Source organism: Tenrec ecaudatus, chromosome 6 (genome assembly GCF_050624435.1).
Source record: "Tenrec ecaudatus isolate mTenEca1 chromosome 6, mTenEca1.hap1, whole genome shotgun sequence".
Classification (NCBI taxonomy): domain Eukaryota; kingdom Metazoa; phylum Chordata; class Mammalia; order Afrosoricida; family Tenrecidae; genus Tenrec; species Tenrec ecaudatus.
The window spans coordinates 80,377,299-80,398,014 of record NC_134535.1 but is presented as its reverse complement, the minus strand read 5'-3'; positions in this window follow the sequence as shown (position 1 = coordinate 80,398,014).

Here is a 20,716-nt window from a genome sequence, read left to right as displayed (position 1 = left end):
TCTGGTGCATGAAATCTTTGTAGTACTTTTCAGGGAAGAGAATTTGGAGTGATGGAATCCTGGAAAGGGACTAGACAACCCTGGGGGAGGGCGGGGGCTGTCCTTCAAAATCCCTTTCTTTGACCTGTTCCGATTCTTCTTGGGAACACAAGGTTGTGCTGCTGTTGTTTGCCATGTGGAGCGAACCTAGGAATATTCTTTCATCCAGTAGAGCACAGTGCTTGCCACTCTGAAACACCCAGACTCAGCTCTAATATCAATCAACTCACACTGAGAATGATGAGCATTTTGATAAAGGACTTACTGCCTAGGGGACAAAGGACTGCAGCAAGGTCATCATCCCTTCCTGGCAGAAGGGACAACTAAGGAAAGAAAGCTAAGGATGAATAGGAGTTAGCCAGGTGAAGAGGGGAAAATGTAATAGGAAAGGGGGTGGAGGGAGTGTGTGCAAAGGCCCGGAGGCAGGAGGTGCTGAGAGTTGAGTGTGTCTGGAGCAGGGAGAGTAGCGGAGGCTCACAGAGGAAGACTCATTTGCTGTGTCAGGGGCCTGGACTTGACCCAAACGGCAATCAATGGGAATATTTGTAGGTTAGAAAGAGCACCGAGAGAACGAGAGAATGTAGAGTTAAACAACAGCTAACCAAAAGTCAGCAGTTAGAACCCACCCCTGGCTCAGTGAAAGAAATGACCTGTCACCCTGCTCCTATCAAGATTACAGCGTAGCAAACTCCGTGGGGGCAAATCTGTGCTGTCCTCCATGGTGTCTGAGTGGGAATTGACTCAGGTACACAACACCCTTCACCCAAAGAATGGAATTTGTATCCAAGTAGTTCTCAGTAAATGAGCCACTTAGACCTGTCAGCCAGTGGAGGCTAGTAGTCTGTTATAGCGCTGACCGGTACTCAGCAGAGCTTCCAGGCTAAGAGGGACTAGAGAGAGTTGTTGATCTACTTCCCTGACGGTTGCTGCTGAGTCGGTGTGGAGCCTGTGTGACACAGGTGAACTGCCCCAGTAGGGTTTTCTTGACCGGAACTTGTCCAGGTGCTGATTTGCCAGGTCTTTCTCATGTGGTGAAGCTGGATGAATTCAAACCACCAACGTGTTGATTAGCAGTTCAAGGGCCTGCCTGTAAAGATTACTGCCACTGAAAACCCTATGTGCAGCTCTGCCCCGAATGCACCACTCGCGTTTGCTATGAGTCTGACTGGACCCCCTGACAGTGTGTTTGGTTTTTTTTTTTGGTATAGCCAGGACTTGGGTGGATGTAAGGAGTGGGGGAGGGGGCAGAGTGAAGGATGTCTTCCTCTGATAGTGTGTTTGTGCAGGCACAGAACACGAGGACCTTTAGTGTGTGTCTATGCAGACTTCTGCATGGTCTTTGACAGCCACTGGGTCTGGTTAACATGGGTGAAGGGACCTGCTATCTTTGAGGACCTGGGCCCCAGCCTCCCAAGAGCCTGTCCACTTGACCCTAATCCCTCCTTCATCACTCTTTCCTGCATCTCTCCCCACCCTCCCTCTCTGGCCCTCGATATGCAAGGAGAACCTGTAAGTTCTGAATTGGCCTAGACCACCAGGTCTCTATGCCTGGCTTAGGGACAGTCCTTTGGACTCAAGCACTACCACCACCATCACCTCCTCCCCACACGCCCTCAACAGGGCGGCCCTATCTCTGACTTAACGCTCGCACTGCGCCCCAATTCAGGCGCCAAGTTTTTAGGCCAGCCTGAGCAGTAACGCTAAGGCAGCCTTGGGGGTCTCAGCCCCCAGCTTCAGCTGGGCGGGAGTAGGTGCCCCCAGACGCACAGGTTGTGAGGTTGCGGGACGCAAGGAGAAGCGCCAGACCGCCCCAGCTGTCCCCCCGCTGGCTACTCGGGGCTCAGGACCCTGGGGGCCTCGGCTGCCCTCCGCGCCTCAGTGTCCCCCGCGGGGCGGGGCGACGGGCCGGGGGCGGGGCCGGCAGGGCCGGGGGCGGGGCCTGCAGGGCCGGGCCGGGCGCCCAGGCGGGAGGCAGCTGCATATCTGCGGTCCCGACCACAATTGCTGGGAGTCGCGTCCCGGAGACTGGCGGCGCTGACTCTGCCCGCTGCGGCCGCCGCGCCGATTAGAGCCCGAGAAGGAGCGCCAACGGGGGCGGGGGCCGGTGGGGAGGATGGCGGGCGGCGTCGAGGGAGCACTGGGTGCCCCTCTCCCCTCCGCCCCAGCCAGTGCCCCCCAGTTGCCTTGCCCAGTGCTTCCTAACGGACTGACCCTGACCTTGGAGTCCTGCCTACCCGGCCCTGAGACCGGAGTCGAAGGCTTCCTCCTCTGCACGTTGGCTGCCTGAGGCCCCGACGATCCCAGCTTCCGGTTGATTCTAGGTTCCCAGTCTCTCGTGACCTCTCTTCCCAGCTCCCCTCACACGGAGGAGCCTAAATCTCAGGGGCCCCGTATTCCGTTACCCCCACCCGCACCCCGTTTTCTCCAGAAGGCATGACAAGCTATTGAAGAAGGGGTCAGGGACGAGGGGGAGGCGGGGAACTGGCAGTCAGGGAACGGAGCACCCTCTGCTGGCTAGCCTGAGGGCCCCCCATCCCCCTCCAGCTGTGACCTCCAGCTGTGGTGGTTGGGAAGAGCTGGCCTCTTTGATCTAGGAGCGTGGCCACCCCCTCCAGGCGCCCCATTAACCTCCATTATCCCAATTAGGCAGCCCTCCCAGTCCTGAACCCAAGCTTCAAAGCCCCCTCGGTGGGGAGGAGAAGGCTGAGTCTTCTGCCGCCTGCCTTGCTCGCTCCGAGCCACACCACTTTCAGACAAGCCCCAGGTGTTCTGGTCCGCAGTGTGGGAGCCCGATAGCAGGTCCAGAAAAGGGGCCCCAGGGGCCACCCAGATTCCAGCCCTTACACTTCGCTGGAAAGATAACCCTCAAGGGGGAAGGGGATCCCTCTTTGGCTAGCTTCTCAGATGACTTAGGTAGGAGCATCCAGGTTCCTGGCTGACCTCAGCTTCCTATGAACTTATCCCTCTTTATCCCGTGGAGAGGGGAGCCAAGAGCCACCCCTCCCCTAAATCCTATCGCCACACTCCCTTCCCCCCCTCCCTCGTGGAACAATTTCCGCTGGGGGAGCCGGAGCAGGGCCCAGCACAGTGGCCGCTTCCTGGAACATTTTCCTGTATCTGAAACCGCGGCTCCCTCCCCAGGGACCGCCTGATCAAGGCCAGATGGGAGCAAAGATGGGGGAGGAGGAGAGGGAACCAGGCTCTCAACATCACTCCCTCCCAACGTATATGCACACCACAGGGAGCCCCTGCTCCAACGCCCAAAGCCTGACACAGGTCATGTGATAACACATGGGAACCACAGTGACTGGGTCTTAGAAGGTGACAAAGTCACACATGCGCGAGCGATCATACTCTTTGCACCCAGTTCCTTACCTGTCTGTCTAATGGCTCCTTGGGTCCTCTGTCTTCCTTACCCAATACAGAGACCTGAAGTCTGAGAATGCTTGGACAAAGGCAGGGAGGCCTTAGTTTACAGACATTCAGGGGATAGACTGAGACATCTAAGGCTACTCAAGCTCCTCCACCTCCCATTCCACTTCTGGAGGGGTACCAGGCCTGACCACTCTCTTCCAGAATGCTGGGAAGGGTATAAAAGAGACTGGGAAGGGGTATAAAGAGACTCCCTAGGGAGTTCTACTCTCAGGGCACTTTCTAGCAATGCCAAGTTCTAGCCTCCACATTCCTTCAAAGATGCATATGGTGTTCAGTGAGCTCACTCAGGGCAGCCAGGGGACAGAGAGGGCAAGACTGCATGGCTGGCCACAGGGAGCTCTAGGAGCTTGGAGGAGGAAGCTAACTCTTGGGGGCACACAAGGAAATTGGGAGCCTGGTGAACCTGTGACCTCACGGCAGAACCCCCACTTCTCCCTACTCCCTCAGCTCTTCTGGAATTCTCCTGCCTCATAGAGGGGGATTGAGAAGGAGAGCTTAGAGATGACATCTCCATCTTCAGCCCATTCTTTAGCCTCTTCTGTCTACCACATTTCCAGTCCTGGGACATAAATGCTAGTTTCCACACGTTCATGTTCATCTCTTCCTATGAAGGGTGCAGATTTGTGCATAAACACAGTATGGGACAGAACTATGGAAAAGTTGAGGGTGGAAATACATAGTTTGCTCTTTTCTGACAGGGGAAATATTTGAACGTGGACAAGTCCTGAAAATATGGAATCTATGGGCCACTAAATGAGGGATGACAAGCACTCACGTGTCAGTGTGTTGTGCTGTGGTGGCTTGCACACTGCCGTGATGCTGGAAGCTCTGTTACTTGCACTGCAAATACCAGCAGACCCACCCATGATGGACAGGTTTCAGCAGAGCTTCCAGACTAAGCAACCCAAACTCTCCTCCATCAAGTCAATTCTGACTCGGTGACCCTGTCGAGCTGTCCCAAGGCTGTAAGTCTGTGTGGAGCAGAAGGCCTCATCTCTCTCCTGAGGAGCAGCTGGTGTGCTTCAATGGCTAGCCTTGCTGTTTGTAGTCCAATGCTTGCTTACTTGGCAGTACCAACTGGGCTTTGTTAAAAGCAAACGAGGAAATTGGAGTAGGCTGTCCACTTCCGAGGGATTAGCGATCAGAAGCCTTATGAAAGCAACGAGACATTATCTGATAGAGGGTACAAGATGAGCCATTCAGGATGGAACTCAAAAAAAAAAAAAGGCTCACTCACTGCTGCCACCGAGTCTGTTCCGACTCATATTGACCTGACTCACAGTGACCCTAACTATACAGGACACAGCAGAACTGCCCCTGTGCGTCTCCCAGGCTGTAAATCATTTTTCTGTAAACTTAAAAAATATTATTAGCACTTCATCCACATGTCATGCAATTCCATAATTCAATCCCATCAAGAAAAGTTGTACAGTTATCACCACATTCAATTCTAGAACATTTTCTTCTTCCTTGTATTCCTTGTGACTCATGTAATTGTTATTTTTTCTGATGGTGGCAAAAATATACACAGCAAAACATCCTCCAATTCCACAACTTCTACATGTACAATTCAGTGCTTTCTTCACCACACTTTGCTGTAGCCCCTTATCTTCAGTGATCCTTTCATGAGGGTGAGGATCGAGCAGGGACATGTTCTCAGAAATAACTGTTGTTGGATTGGGGCTAGAGTTCAGTGGGACCCCAGAATCCATCTGCTTGTCCACAGGTTATGAACAACTCCGGTTTACGTTGGCAGTCGAATTATGACAAAAAGAAAGACCCATAAGAAGAACAACGAAAACCAAAACCAAGCAAACAAAAGGCAGAAAAACAAACAGAAAAACATCGTCACTCATCCTCCTGGGATATAAGGTGATCACACTGACAGCATCAATAATTTTCCAATGACATAGAATTTAAGATACTGTTCCTCTGAGAAGTTTTTGTAAGTATAGTCCAATGCAGATCTGCAATCCATGAGTTATTGCTTTGTACAGATTGATTTCTTAATTGATTGAGCTCTGTTTACACTCAGCATGGGGATTGGTGCGGGGGGAGGTGGATGGGGGATTCCTATATGAATTCTTACCAGGGCAGATCCTTGCCATCAGATTAAAACCTGCCATATTAATGCAAGGGAGCAGTGAGGAACTAAATAGAGGGTGGTTCTGGTTCATTTTCACTGGATGCACACGAAGCCAGGGGTCCCACCCAAGGTCCAGTGACCACTATTCTTTTTTCTGTTTGCTTTTTTGACCACCATTCTTGAGCTTGCCACTCTTTGCTTTCTCTACCATCAGAGTCTTTCAGTCCTGAGTCCAAGGGCACAGGTCGTTTTGAGGTGGGGCCCAGTTTGTTCAAGTGGGCTTCCACATTGTGTCCTTCTGGTGTGGCCCTTGGGGGATGCTCTGTTGCCTGCAAGGTTGGCATCTAAGGTCATCCTATAGCCTAGTCCATGGTGTGGTTCACAGAGGGTTGGGTAGAAACATATCTGTAGTGTCTTCCCAGGAGCATCAAATCAGGTTGCCCTACAATTTTCGGTTAGCATCGTTTCCTGCTGTGAGGTTGCCCTTCCCCATTCACCCACCAGACCCACCAACAGAAATAGCAGTGCCTCCTCTGGAAGGTCGAGGTCCCTCCCCCGGTCTCAACCTGACTTTGCAGTGAGGTTCTGCTCTCATGGCTGTGGAGGGCCTCTTATCCGTCGCAGCCTTGTCTCACTGTTGTGTGGCATCAAGTGGATGCTCTTCTCCCTTTCCCGCTGCTTGAAGGAGTGGCCCCAGCCAATGTGAGGTCTTCTCTTTCCAGGTGGTTCTTATGAAATGTACATAAGGGGGGTGATGTATGGTTCATGGCAGTTAGGCAGCTGTCAATCTTGATGGCAGAAGCCCTGGTTGCATAGTGGTTTCTCACTGGGCCGCGATCAGTAAGGTCCACTGTTAGAAACCACTAGTTACTCCTCTGGAGATATACAGGGCTTTCTATCCCCATAAAGAGTTACCATCTCAGAAACTCACAGGGGCAGTTCTATCCTGTCCTGTAGGGCATCTATAAGTCAGCTGACTTAATGGCAGTGACTAGACTAGACACCTTTATGGGAGCAGAAAGACTCATCTTTTCCCCAAGGAGCAGCAGGTGGTTTCAAACTGCTAACCTTTGCCTAGCCGCCCAACTCATATGCCAATGCCATCAGATTAGACGAAACTCAAACTACGACTGGAGAAGAGCTGCCTCCTCAAAGGTGAGTTAACCTTAATGCCTGGATGAAGTGAGGGACCTTCATTTTCTGGCACATCTCAAAATGAGAAGAGCCAGCTGAAAACACCTTGGCACCGTGGGTGCAACAAGGGCGCAAATATAGCTCTGAGGATGGCCCAGGCCCAGGCAGTGTTTTGTTTTGCTGCCCATAAGGCTGCTAGGAGTTGAAACTGACTGGACAGCACCTGTAGTAGGTTTTATGTCAACGTGACTGAACTAGGATTCTCTGATGATGTGACCTAACTTCATGATGATGTGGTCAACTTCATGATGGGATCTTCCATGAAGCAGTCAAGCAGTTGTGGGCAGAATAGGGTGAAGCACTGCCTCTTTGATCTGGTCACAGCCTTTTTTCTTTTTTAAACATTTTATTAGGAACTCATACAACTCTTATCACAATATATACATACATCAATTGTGTAAAGCACATCTATACATTCTTTGCCCTCATCATTTTCAGAGCATGTGCACTACACTTAAGCCCTTTGCATCAGGTCCTCTTTTTTTTTACCCCTCCCTCCCAGCTCCCTTCTCCCTCATGAGCCCTTGATAATTTATAAATTATTATTTTGTCATATCTTGCCCTGTCCGACATCTCCCTTCACCCCCTTTTCTGTTGTCCGTTCCCCAGGGAGGAAGTCACATGTAGATCCTTGTAATCGGTTCCCTCTTTCCAATCCACTCACCCTCCACTCTCCTAGTATCGCCCCTCATACCCTTGGTCCTGAAGGTATCATCTACCCTGGATTCCCTGTGTCTCCAGCTCCTATCTGCACCAGTGTACATCCTCTGCTCTATCCAGACTTGCAAGGTAGAATTTGGATCATGATAGTTGTGGGAGAGGAAGCATTTAGAAACTGGAGGAAAGCTGTATTCTTCATCGGTGCTACATCGCACCCTGACCGACTCATCTCCTCCCCTAGACCCCTCTGCAAGGGGATCTCCAGTGGCCAATAAATGGACTTTGGGTCTCCACTCTGCATTTCCCCCTTCATTCACTATGGTAAGATTTTTTTTTCTGATGAAGTTTTGTACCTGATCCCTTCGACACCTCGTGATCACACAGGCTGGTGTGCTGCTTCCATGTGGGCTTTGTTGCTTCTGAGCTAGATGGCCACTTGTTTACCTTCAAGCCTTTAACCTTCAAGCCTTTAAGATCCTAGACACTATCTCTTTTGATAGTCTGGCACCATCAGCTTTCTTCGCCACATTTGCTTATGCACCCATTTGTCCTCAGCGATCGTATCATGGAGGTGTGCACCAATGATATGTTTTTTTTTGTTGTTCCTTGATGCCTGATAACTGATCCCTTTGGAACCATGTGATCACACAGGCTGGTGTGTTCTTCCATGTGGACTTTGTTGCTTCTGAGCTAGATGGCTACTTGTTTATCTTCAAGCCTTTAAGACCCCAGACGCTATATCTTTTGATACCCGGGCACCATCAGCTTCCTTCACCACATTTGCTTGTTCACCCGCTTTGGCTTCAGTGGTTGTGTCGGGAGGGTGAGCATCATAGAATGCCAATTTAATAGAAGAAAGTATTCATGCATTGAGGGACTGCTTGAGTAGAGGCCCAAGGTCCTTCCACCTTGGTCACAACCTTGATACAGTGGAGGGGAGGTTTCAATCGTGGTGTGACCTACTCTTAGTGTAGATTGACACTGTGAGGAAGCTGGCTCACTTCTGCTGGATCAGAACTCCACAACAGTTCAACAACCGCCTATCATATTGCCTGCCAATCCCAGAAACCATCAGGAGACTGCCAATTTTGAATCTCTTTGGCTCTGCGTCCACCAGTCTGTGGTCTTCCTGCTTCCTGATTCCTTGGTGCCTATAGCCACATGGGTCAAAAGAAGCCTCCAGGCTACCATCTGACCCACAGACTTGCACCACACAGGACTGAAGCCCCTTCCACAGCTGGGTGAACCACTTCTTGATTAAAAAATGTCTTTCTGGGGGGGGAAAATGAGGAGCTGATGCCAGGGGCTTAGGTGGAGAGCAAATGTTTTGAGAATGAGGAGGGCCATGAATGTACAAATGTGCTTTTCACAATTGATGTATGTATGGATTGTGATAAGAGTTGTATGAGCCCCTAATAAAATGATTTTTAAAATGTCTTTCTGAATACGGACACACGTGTCACTGGTTTTGCTTCTCTGGCGAACCCAGTCTAAGACAGGACTTAACAATAAGGACAGCAATAGAGGGAGGAGAACGTATGTCCCTCCGAAGAGAAACTGAAGCTATCCTGACCAACAAAAAAGTCATGGTGCTGAGGACAAAGTGGGTGCCTAAGCAAAAGTTGCAAACAAAGCTGATGGTGCCCGGCTATCAAATGATATAGCATCAGGGGTCTTAAAGGCTTGAAGACAATCAGGCGGCCATCTAAGCTAAGAAAAAACAAAGCCCACAAGGAAGAAGCACACCAGCCTACCCCGATACGAACGCTGAAGACAAAGCGGGTGCATGGGCAAGTGTGGTGAAGAAAGCTGATGGTGCCCAGTTGTAAAAATATATAGAATCTGGGGTCCCATAAGCTGGAAGATATACAAGGGGCCATCTAACTGAAAAACAACAAAGCCCTCATGGAAAATGCACACCAACCTGTGAGATGACAAGGCATCGAAGGGATCAGGTATCAGGCATCAAAGACAAAAAAAATCATAGCATTGTGAATGAGGGGAAGTGCAGAGTGGGGACCCAGGGCCCATCTGGGAGATATTGGACATCCCCTTGCAGAAGGGCTGTGGGGATGTGACACCAGTCAGAATGTAGTGTAGCAATGATGCGGCATACAATTTTCCTCTAGTTCTTGAATGCTTCCTCCCCCCACTATCATGATCCCAATTCTACCTTACATAACTGGCTGGACTGGAAGATGTACACTGGCATGGATGGGAGCTGGAAATATGGGGAATCCAGGACAGATGAGCCCCTCAGGAACAGTGGTGAGAGTGGCGATATCGGGAGGGTGGAGGGAGGGTGAGGGAGAAAGGGGAAACAGATGACAAGGTCTACATGTAACCTCCTCCCTGGAGGACGGACAGCGGAGAACTGGGTGAGGAAGATGTCGGATGGTGTAAGATATGATAAAATAATAATTATTTATAAATTATCAAGGGTTCAGGAGGAGTGGGGAGTGGGGAGCGGGGAGGGAGGGGGAAATGAGGAGCTGATACCAAGGGCTCAAATGGAAATCAGGTGTTTTGAGAATGATGATAGCAACATACGTACGAATGTGCTGGACACAAATGATATATGTACAGATTGTGAAGAGTTGTATGAGCCCCTAATAAAATGATTTTTTTTTTAAAGTCATGGTGTTCTTTCCTCAGGGTTGTGGCCCAGTTAGAAGGCTTCATCCTCAAGTTCACCTGGGGAAGTGATATTTTACGGCATCTTTACTCATTTGTCTAATGCAGCGGTTCTCAACCTTCCTAATGCCGCGATTCGTTAATACAGTCCCTCATGTTGTGGTGACCCCCAACCATAAAATCATTTCCGTTGCTACTTCGTAACTGTAATGTTGCTACTGTTATGAATTGTCATGTAACTGTCTGACAGGCAGGATGTATTTTCATTGTTACAAATTGAGCATAATTAAACATAAAGCATAGTGATTAATCACAAAACAATATGTAATTATATATTGTGAAACATTTATGTGTTTTCTGATGGTCGTAGGCAACCCCTGGGAAAGGGTCGTTTGACCCCCCAAAGGGGTTGCGACCCACAGATTCAGAAATAAGTTTCAGCTTCCTCTTTAGCAGGCAACTTCTTGTCGTAGCTCCAATATAAATGCCCATTAATTACTGTGAGAGTCAATAGCATTATTGAGTGCCTTCTTTGGTAAAATAGTACCGCAAACATGCTACACAGTCCTTGCTATGTAGGAGCCCACTGGCCTGTTTAGGAAAACTAGATTCATGAGAAACAGCCACCCAGCCCTAGGAAACCTCTCTGAAAACAAAGGGGACCGCTTTTCCTGTAGGTGACTCCTTTTCCATCTCTGAAACTAAGGCATTTGGCTTCATGCAATTGAGAATCACTTAGATGATCTCTAAGCTTAATTTCTGATTTACCTCAAGACTGTAAGATTGGCTCTTTTAAATTTAATTTAATTTGTAAAATTAATTTTTTTTAATTGTGAAATGAGTGCGAGTTTTACAGAGCAAACCAGTTTGTTTGTTTTTTTCTGTGCCGCAAACCAGTTTTCTAGAGACAATTCATGCGCGTTTTGTTTCACGTCATTGATTGTAATCTCCACAATCTGCCTGGAACATCACTCATCTCACTTTTACCCAGCATGCCTCATTTTCATTCCTCCTCTCCATTTTGAAAACACTTCGCATGGTGGGATTAGGTGGAGGTTTCCAGAGCAGGTCATATCTTTATATTCAGCACTTCATGCACATTCTGATTCAACTCATTCATTGTAATCCCCATCCCTTACGCCACGTCCTCCTGGTGGTTCCTGTTTCTATTCCTTTTTCCTATCAGTTTGAATGTGTCCTTGTGCAAACGCTGCCCTTCTAATTTTAATGGTTAATTACTCTAACACAGAGGTGAATTAAGCTCCAGACGGAGGAGTAAGGGCCAAATAGCCGTGTGGGTCTCACCAGTTAGTACCTGACCAGTGACCAGGAAGGCTGGTATCTTATGATTTTGAGGTCTGTTCCACCCTTTCTCCCACTCTATCCAGTACTTGCTAATGTGAATCTTTCAGCGGAGTTGGTAGTAGCAGTTGGGCACCATCTAGTTCTTCGGGTCTCAGGGTCATGGAGGTTGAGGCTGAGGATAATGGCCCACTAATCCTTTGGATTAATTGTGTCCAGGTGTCTTTGATTTTCTAAACTCTTTGCTTCAGGTGGGGAGAGAGTAGTTGCATGTGAGAGCAGTTGCACTTGAGTAGTGGCAAAACTGGTTCTTGAATTCCATTATTCATTAATTGCTCTGTAATTAATAAGAGAATTCACTAATAAAGATCACATTGATACATTAAAAAATAACAACAAAAATTACCCAAGAAAAGGGTCACCTGGGGAAGTGACACCTCAAGACATCGTTACTCATTTGTTACTCATTTTTACCTCTGTAACTATTCAAAACTCTTTCATTTGTTATAAATTAAGTGTCATCTTCCATTTTCCTCGAGCAGGCAACTTCTTGCTGTAGCTCCAATATGAATGCTCACTAATTAATTAACATCATCAGTTCAATAGATGTCGAGAAGACTTTAGACAAAATTACTTTTCTTAATAAATCCCCTTAGCAGAAAGGGGATTCAGTCATGGTTAGTATTTCGGTTACATCTAGCCTGAAGTTCCAGAGCTTGAGGACGCTTCCTTAGGTTTCTTGGAGTTGGGAGAGGAGGCCCTCTCACTGATGCAGAGGGAAACCACCCCCAAGAAAAGCCCTACAGGACGTAAAGAGAGCTCCCCGGGCCCTGACAGCCGATCAGAGCTTGATTTCAGGTACAAAACAAGAAACAAACATTGGGTCTCTTTCTCTATTGCCTCTATGTTCTGCTGAGACAGAAGTCCAGGGACCTTCAGAATTCTGCTCTACCCACAACACAGCACCTGGCGGAAAAGGCATTGCTCCTGGACGCATAATGGATGCTCATACTGCTTTCCAAGAAGTGAAGACCTTCCCTCTCCACGATGACCTGGCGTGTGAAACTGCCAAAGCCTTCGCCAAGCCCCAAGCCCATCGTTGAGTGCGTACATCTGATGTAGGAGAGCTTCGATTCCTAGGGCTAGGCTTGCAGGAGCCTATGGTTTCCAGTGGAAGCCCTGGATCTGTTTTGAGTTTCTACATAGAATGGGGACTGAATCTCCCTTGAGTGATTGCTGATCATTGTTCTGAGGTGGCTTCATGTCGGTCCCAATGCACAGTGACCCTATTGTACAACAGAATGAAACCCTGCCCATTCCCACACCTGTTACATTTGAGCCATGGCTGCAGTCACTGTGTCAATCTATCTCATCGAGGGGCTTCCTTTATTGTGTATGTCAGGGGGCTTTTGTGTATGTTATGGGGCTTCCTCTTTTTCACTGTCCCTCTACTTGACCAATGGAGCCCTGCTTTAGTGGTCATATGTTGGACTTCAATCTGCATGGTCGGCAGTTTGAAGCCTCCAGCAGCTTCTCAGGAGAAAGACTGGGCTTTCTTCTCCTGGAAAGTTATAGTCTTGGAAACCACAGGAGGGCGTTATGAGTCAGGATTGACTAGAGGGCAGTGAGTTCTACTTTACGAAGCATGATGTCCTTTTCTAGGGATTGGTCTCTCCTGATAACACGTCCAAAGTTCTGAGCTGTGAGGTCACTCACTAGCAATGGCCTCAGGTCCAGCCTGTCTGATATCACTCCCCTGTGAGCCTTGCCCTCAGGGACATGCAGGAGCGTGTGCTGGAGGGACATTGGAGTACTAGGGTCACATGATCATGAGTCACAACCTGACCAAGGTGGTCAACGGCCCTAAACTAATCTTGTGAACTTTTAAAATCTGCAATAGTATAGACGTCCCATTCCAGGTTCCCAATGCTGCCGTCCTCCTGCCATCAAGAGGAATTGTTCAGCTGCCAGTGGTGGTTTGGTGTCAGTTTGCTTTGCGCTCCATGGCATTTGTAAGTAGCCCTGTGACTATGGGCCTTTGAACAACGTTATGGCCTCACATGGATGGTCTCCTTTATCTGCATTATTAGTTTTGTCTTTGCCAGGCCTTTGTCCTGTGTAAGACTTAATAAGTAGGTTGCTATAAATTATTGAACTTAGGTCTCCTTTCCCCTAAAGGAGCCCTGATGGTATAGCGGTTCACAGGTTGGTCTACTAATTTGAGGTCAGCAGTTCAAACACACCAGCTCCTCTTCGGGAGAATGATGAAGCTTTCTGCTCCCATTAAGATTCACAGCCTCAGAAACCCAGAGGGGCAGTTCTACTCCGTCCTATAGGGCCCTTATGAGTCAGATTAGATGCAAGGACAGTGTGAGTTGTTGGGGTTTTTCCTTCCTGAAACAGTCTCCACGTAGATTCAGGCTCCGTTGAGTTCTTGCTGATCATCGACCTGCAATGTAAAGAACTGCCCCTCAGGCAGAGCATGTCTTCCCAGAGTTCCCCGGCTAGCCCCTAAGAACTTGCCTGGGCATTCCTGTGACAGGAATTGGAACCCATGGGTCTTATGGCTGTGAGTCATGGTCAGAGGGTCGCAGAACCAGTCCTGCAAACTTCTCAAATTCAGTATGGGGTGCATTCCAGTCATGGTCCCTTCCCACCTTCCAGATGAGTCAAACCACCACCCATAATGATTCTGTGACAATTTCCTTTGTCACCATGTCCCGCTTAAGTAGCCATGATGACTGAGAGAATCCTTTGGAGGCCCTGAAGGCCTCCCTCATCTGGATCATTCCACTGTCTTTTTCCTGGTTAAGATTTAATGCGCAGGTCTCAATGAAATATATCAGATATAGAGATCTCTTTCCCCTACATCACACCCAACTGGGACGAGCGTCAGAACGGCAAGTTAGTAGAGACTCTTTGTGCAGAACAGCAAATCCACCTGACCAAGGTTGTTAACAACAGAAACGGGGGAGCGAATCTCAAACCAACTGCCCTAGCTACTCCGACTCAGTGACCCCACAGGTTTCCAAGGCTATACATCCTCACTTCCTCCTGAGAGTGGCTGGTGGGTGTGAATCACCAACCTCCCTCATGGCTAGCAGCCCAGCACACAACCCACTGAGGTGTCAGAGTTCCTTTGGGGAGTGGATTTAGGTGCCTTCAAATCAGTTCTGAGCCACAGCGACCTTATGGACACTAGAAGGAAATACTGCCTGGTCCTGCACCATCCTCACCTTGTTCTTAGCCGTGTGCTCATGCAAACTGGGCGAGAGGGGACAACCGGAGAGTGGCTTGCTGCAGTTATGTGATTGGTCGTTAAGGACGATGGCAAAGAATCTCAGGCAAAGGATGTCACTAAAGAATAGTTCAAATACAATAAATTAGCCAAGTAAACACCTGGTTTTTCACAAACAAACAGACACTGATTAAGTTCCTCTTATCTCTCTGGCACAGTGGAATCTCAGTCCCAGGAGAATGAAGTAAAATACTGCCAACTCTTGCCCACAAGCAGTCTATAGGCTAAATAAGGAGCCACATGCTGAAACTGCACACTCACTGCCATTGAGTCGAAGCCGACTCAGAGCCACCCCGTGGGACCGGGTAGAAGTTCCCCCCTGAGTTTCAGAGACTAACTCTTTACCAGCGTAGAAAGCCCTGTCTTTCTCCCAAGGAGCTGCTGGTGATTTTGAACTTCTGACCTTGGGGATCACAGACCAATTCCTAACAAACATGGCACCAGGGCTTCACCAGCTACATGGTAAGTTAGGAAGATTCTCTTTGTCCAAAGCAGGAAACGAAAGCAAAAGGAAAATCTGAGGGAAATAACATGATAATTCATGCTGGAGTTGGAGTGGGGCCGCATTAAAGTAGTAATTGTGAGAAAAGCCAAAATTTTGCAGTATCTCCTGTCTTGCCTTATCTTTTTAGTTTTAGGATTGTCTCTGTCTTGGCCCTCTTGAGGTGACAGTGTAAGTCAGTCTTTTCAGAGGTTAGGGTCCATAAAGGTCTTAGAGCTAGCCCACTCAACTAAGTGGGATGGAATAGCTGGAGTGTGTGAGCAAGAAGAATACCTCGGGGGGAGGGTTGAATGTTGAAAACTTTTAGTCATTTTCAAACAAGACCTCACCTGGATGCAATGGCAAGAGAAACAAAACCAGGCTCCAGAATTCAGGGAAGATCAATTTAGATGTCTCAAGTAAGGGACACTGGGAGACACTTGCCGATGCCAAGCAAGCTGTAAGACAGTAACTTGGCCAACTACCTGGAAGAGATCCATATATGTCCCTTTTCCAAAGAAAGGTGATCCAATGGAACGCGGACATTATTAAGCAATGGTGTTAATATGACTCATGAGTAAAGTTATCCTGAAGATAATTTTTTGAAGGCTGAAATAGCACACAGACAAGGAACTGCAGGAAATTCAAGTGAGTCAGAAGAAGACATAGGACAAGGGCTACCATGGCTGATGCCAGATGAAACTTGACTGAAAACAGAAAATACCAGAAAGATATTTACCTGTGTTTTGTTGCCTATGCAAAAACATTCAACCGTGTGGATCATAACCAACTATGGATCATATTGCAAAGAATGGGAATTGCAGACACTTGACTGTGCTCATGTGGAACCTGTGCATAGACCAAGAGGCAGTCATCCTGACAGGACAGGAGAATATCATATCATATCTAAAATCAGGAAAGGGGGATGTGAGCATTGTGTCCTTTCATCATAGTTATTCTGTCTGTCTGCTGAGTCAGTCATCTGAGAATCTGTACTCTGTGAAGCTGAAAGCATCACATGAAGAAAGAGTCAGCCCCAACCTACAATATACAGATGACACACCCTTGCTTGGTGACAGCAAAGAGACTTGAAATACTAACAAAGAGCAAAGCCTTCCATATGCATTCGACTTCAACATAAAGAAAATCCTACAACCGGACCAATAAGGTACTTCATGATAAAACAAGACAATATTGAAGTTGTCAAGAGTTTCAATTTAGTTAAATCCATAATCAACAGGGATATAGTAATCAAGAAATCAACTAATGTATTGCATTGGACAAATCTGCTGCAGACACCTGTTTAAAGAGTTCACCAAGAGGACTAAGGGGAGCCTTCCCAAGCCATAATATTTTCAATCACTTCATCTGCACGTGAAAACCGGACAATGAATAAGGAAGACTGAATAGGATGGATGTATTTGAATAATGATGTTAGCAGGGAATATTGAATATCCTATGGAAGGAAAACTGTCTTGGAAGAAATATAAACAGAATGCTCATCAGAAGCAAAGATAGGCGACTTCAACTCGTGTGCGTCAGATACACTATCATAGGGCCCTTTAGGAGGACATTATGCTTGGTCCCGCAACAAGATGGACTGATAGTGGCTACAACAATGTGATCAAGTGGAGACCCAAAGCCCATTGAGAGAGTTAAGGTTTATTGTGGCAACCAATAATTGAAGGGCAGAGAGAGAAATGGCTCGGTGAGCCTTGCCTTTCTAGTTTTCAGGTCTCTTGCTTTCTGTTGGTCGGACCAGGGTGCAGCTGCCTTAGTCAGATCCCAGTTTTAGGTGGCAAGGCTGACTTCTTGCCGAGACATCCCTGAGAAGCCACATGGACCTTCCCCGATGCAGCGCTGGGTACTGAAGCAGCCCTGTGGAGACCCCTGTCAGTACTGAGATGCTTACATGCTCACTGATTCAGCTTTCCTCCTACAGTTGGTGTCATTGTGTTTTGTGAGATTGAGGAGGACTTTGTAGATTGGTGTTGGACATATGGGCTAATGTTGGACTTATGGACTTGGATAGCACTGGGTTGGGATGCTTTATTAATGTAAATTTACCCTTTATATCAAACTCATATATATATATATATGGGTTTCTGTGGATTTGCTTCCCTAGTTTACCCAGACTAACACACCCATCTGTAAGCAAATGGACATTCCCTTACAGAAGGGTCACAAGGAAGAGATGAGTCAGTCAGGGTGCAATATAGCACTGATGAAACATACAATATTTCTCTAGTTCTTTAATACTCCCCACCCTCCTCTCATGATCTCAATTCTACCTTACAAATCCGGCTAGACCAGAGCATGTACACTGGTACAGATAAGAGCTGGAAACACAGGGAATCCAGGACAGATAAACTCCTCAGGACCAATCATGAGAGTAGCAATACCAGGAGGGTGAGGGGAATGTGGGGGGAGAAAAGGGGAACTGATCACAATGATCTATCTATAACCCCCTCCCAGGGGCACGGACAACAGAAAAGTGGGTGAAGGGAGGCATCGGTCCATGTAAGACCTGAAACAATCATAACAATTTATAAATTATCAAGGGTTCATGAGGGAGGAGGTAAAAAAATGAGGAGTTGCTACCAAGGGCTCAAGTAGAAAGAAAATGTTTTGAAAATGATGGCAACAAATGTACAAATGTGCTTGACACAATGGATGGATAGATTGTGAGAAGAGCTGTATGAGCCCCCAACAAAATGATTAAGAAACAAAAACAAACCAATGTGATCAAACATACCAGTGACCGCAGGGGCAGCCCAGGACCGGGTGGCGTAGGGTACTTACTGTGTGTTGGAAAGGACTCCGGGCTTCTAACGACAGATCTGCTGCTCTGGAAAAGGAGAAGGAGCAAGGCCGCTCAGTGACACCAGGTGGCAGAAGTGAGCTGTTCCATGGCTCCACTTAGCACCCACTCTCAGAAGGTTTGGGACCTCAATGTGAGGGGAGGGGGGACAACGCTGGCATTTTTTTTGCAGGGAGAAGAGACTGAACTTTCAGTGCTGAGCCAAGATATGGATGGGAAGAAGTCTCAGCGGATACGGTACTGATTCTACAGACAATTAGCATTTTGAGAATGACTAAGCCCTGGAACAGAAGTAGAGGTAGAGGGCAATTGGGGAGATTGCGCAGGGGGCCCAGAGGTGCTTACTTCCGTTGTACGCAAGGTCTCTGAGAGTCGGAACCCACAGGACAGTACCTCACAACAACACAGCATAGAGCAAGAATACTAGAAAGCCTTTCAAATCCATCTTCCAAACTCAGGTTAGCAGATTAGGCTCTGGAGGCTCAGAAAGGACAAGGCACTTTTCAAAGGTCACAATGGTCTCCTGACTTCTGGTCCAGACTTCAGGAAGTGCTCCACCTCCCTACCTGCCTCTTTCCCACAGACAGTTTCTGTGTACCAAGCATGTGCTAGCTGTGTTCCTTTAGGGTAGAAACGAGGCCCTGTCTCAAATATAATATAAAAGGAGCATTTACTAAGTCTTACTAGAGACGAAGACAATACATAGACACAGACACTGCATCTGGGCCAGGGAGACCATTAACACGAGGTTAAAATGGCAGCCACGGGTCTGTTGAGGCACCAAGCTTTAAAAAGGGCAGGGGTTGGCAAAGAAAACTATGGTAAACCCACGATTGGTGGCAGATCAGTCTATCACAATTGCAGGTGGGACTAGAGAAGCAGGAACAAGACCCGGATTGAGACACGTACGTCATTAGATAGAAAGGTTTACAAGACTGGTCCAGGACCTTCTGAACAGCGTGGTCAGGGCCAAACTGGCAAGCCCGCAGGAGAGCGATGGCCCCTCCTGGGCTGGCCAAAGAAGCAAGGAGGCAATCATCCACTCGCTAAAGCATTCTGCCTGAGGGTCAGGTTTTATCGATGTCCTTGGGTAATGACCAGAAAGCATCCAATGGAGGCTTCATTTACATGGTGACTGATCTTTACAAATGGATCTTGGGCTGTCACTGCCACCATACTCTTTGGCAAACCAGAATTGAAGCCCAAGTACTGTATAGAACTTAGCAATTATCAAGAGGTGGACAATCTGTGGAAGACAGGGTGACAAACAGTTGTATTTGAGCGTGTTTGGGAGGTCTGCTGGAAGTGGTTTAAGTGTACAGCCTTGGAAGTCAGACAGAAAAGGGCATAAATGGAGCCTCCATGGCTTACTCTGTTGTACGTCCCTGTCCCCCTCTTAGACTGTATTATAATACCATGAACCGCCAGGTGGGAGGAAAAGGGGGCTCTCTACTGACGTAAAGAGTTACAGCCTTGGAAACTCACTCTGCCCTGACAGAGCGGTCACGGTGTCAGCACGGACTCCATGGCAGTCCGTCTGGGGTTTTTGTTGTCTTGTTTTGCCCACCTACCATGTAACCTATAAGGAACGCACTGAAAAAGTCCAAGGGCAGCGCCCAGCTCATTCTTAAAACAAGAGGACATTTCCCCAGGAAGCAGGGGGAAGAGAGAGGGGGATGAGGTTGGAGTAGAGAGGCAGGGAAGGAGTCAGACAGACACATTGGGGGAACATCCATGCATACCCCTAATCACCGGCAGCAGCAGGGCCAAGGACAAGCCTCGCTCCTCAGATTTGATGTTGCCATTTCTGGATTATCTTTATAAATTAATATACATTTAGCGAGCACCTGTGTGGGCCTCTTTCAAGGGGGTATGGAAGAGATAAGGAAGTCAACCAGGAAAGCTTTGCCCTTGAAAAGCCTACAGTAATTGGGGCAAGCCAAAGGACGTGGTTCAGATTTCCTTCTGTGTCATGTTAGCCTGGGCTCTGCTCTTCTTCAGCCCTCTTGCTCTACCTGTCATCCCACTGCCCGCTTAGCATGCCGGGAAACCCAGGGAGTGGGCTCCCCATAGTCTACCCCCCACGTTTTCACACTACTCAAGCTTGGCTAGAGAACACGCGAAGCCCATCTTGAAGAAGAGCAAATGTTGTAAAAAGGCCATCTCCTCATCAAAGCAACATGTCTCGAGTTGAACCCACTGGGTGGTGCTTGGCTACTAACCAAAAGGTTGGAGGTTCAAGTCCACCCAGAGGGTGCCTTGGAAGAAAGACCTAGTAACCCACTGCTGAAAAATCTGCCACGTGCTCTTCTCAACAGGCACCGGGGTCTAGAGTCTGAATTCACTGGATGAAACTGGAACCAAAGTCACTGTCACTGAGCGGATTCCGACTGGCAGCGATCCCACAGGACAGAGTAGAGCTGCCCCTGGGTCTCTGCGTGGTCAGTCTTTACGGGAGAAGAAAGCCTCCTCTCGTTTCTACTTTCCCACCGAGTGACAGCTGGTGGGTTCAGACTGTTAACCTTGCAGCCCGGCCGCTCAGCGAGTGTGCCACTCCGCCGCCAGGCCCCGCGTCCACCGGCTGGCATTTTTCTCTCTTTAAGGCGACTGTGACACTCCCCAGGCAGTCACTCATTGGTTCGCTGACCGAGCCTGATCAACTAGGCAAGTATGGTTAGGTCCTCACAGCAAGGAAACGAGAGGTGTAGACATGTCCAGTCACTTGCCCGGGCTCACTCTTTGCGGAGTCCCTGAGTGGAGCAAAAG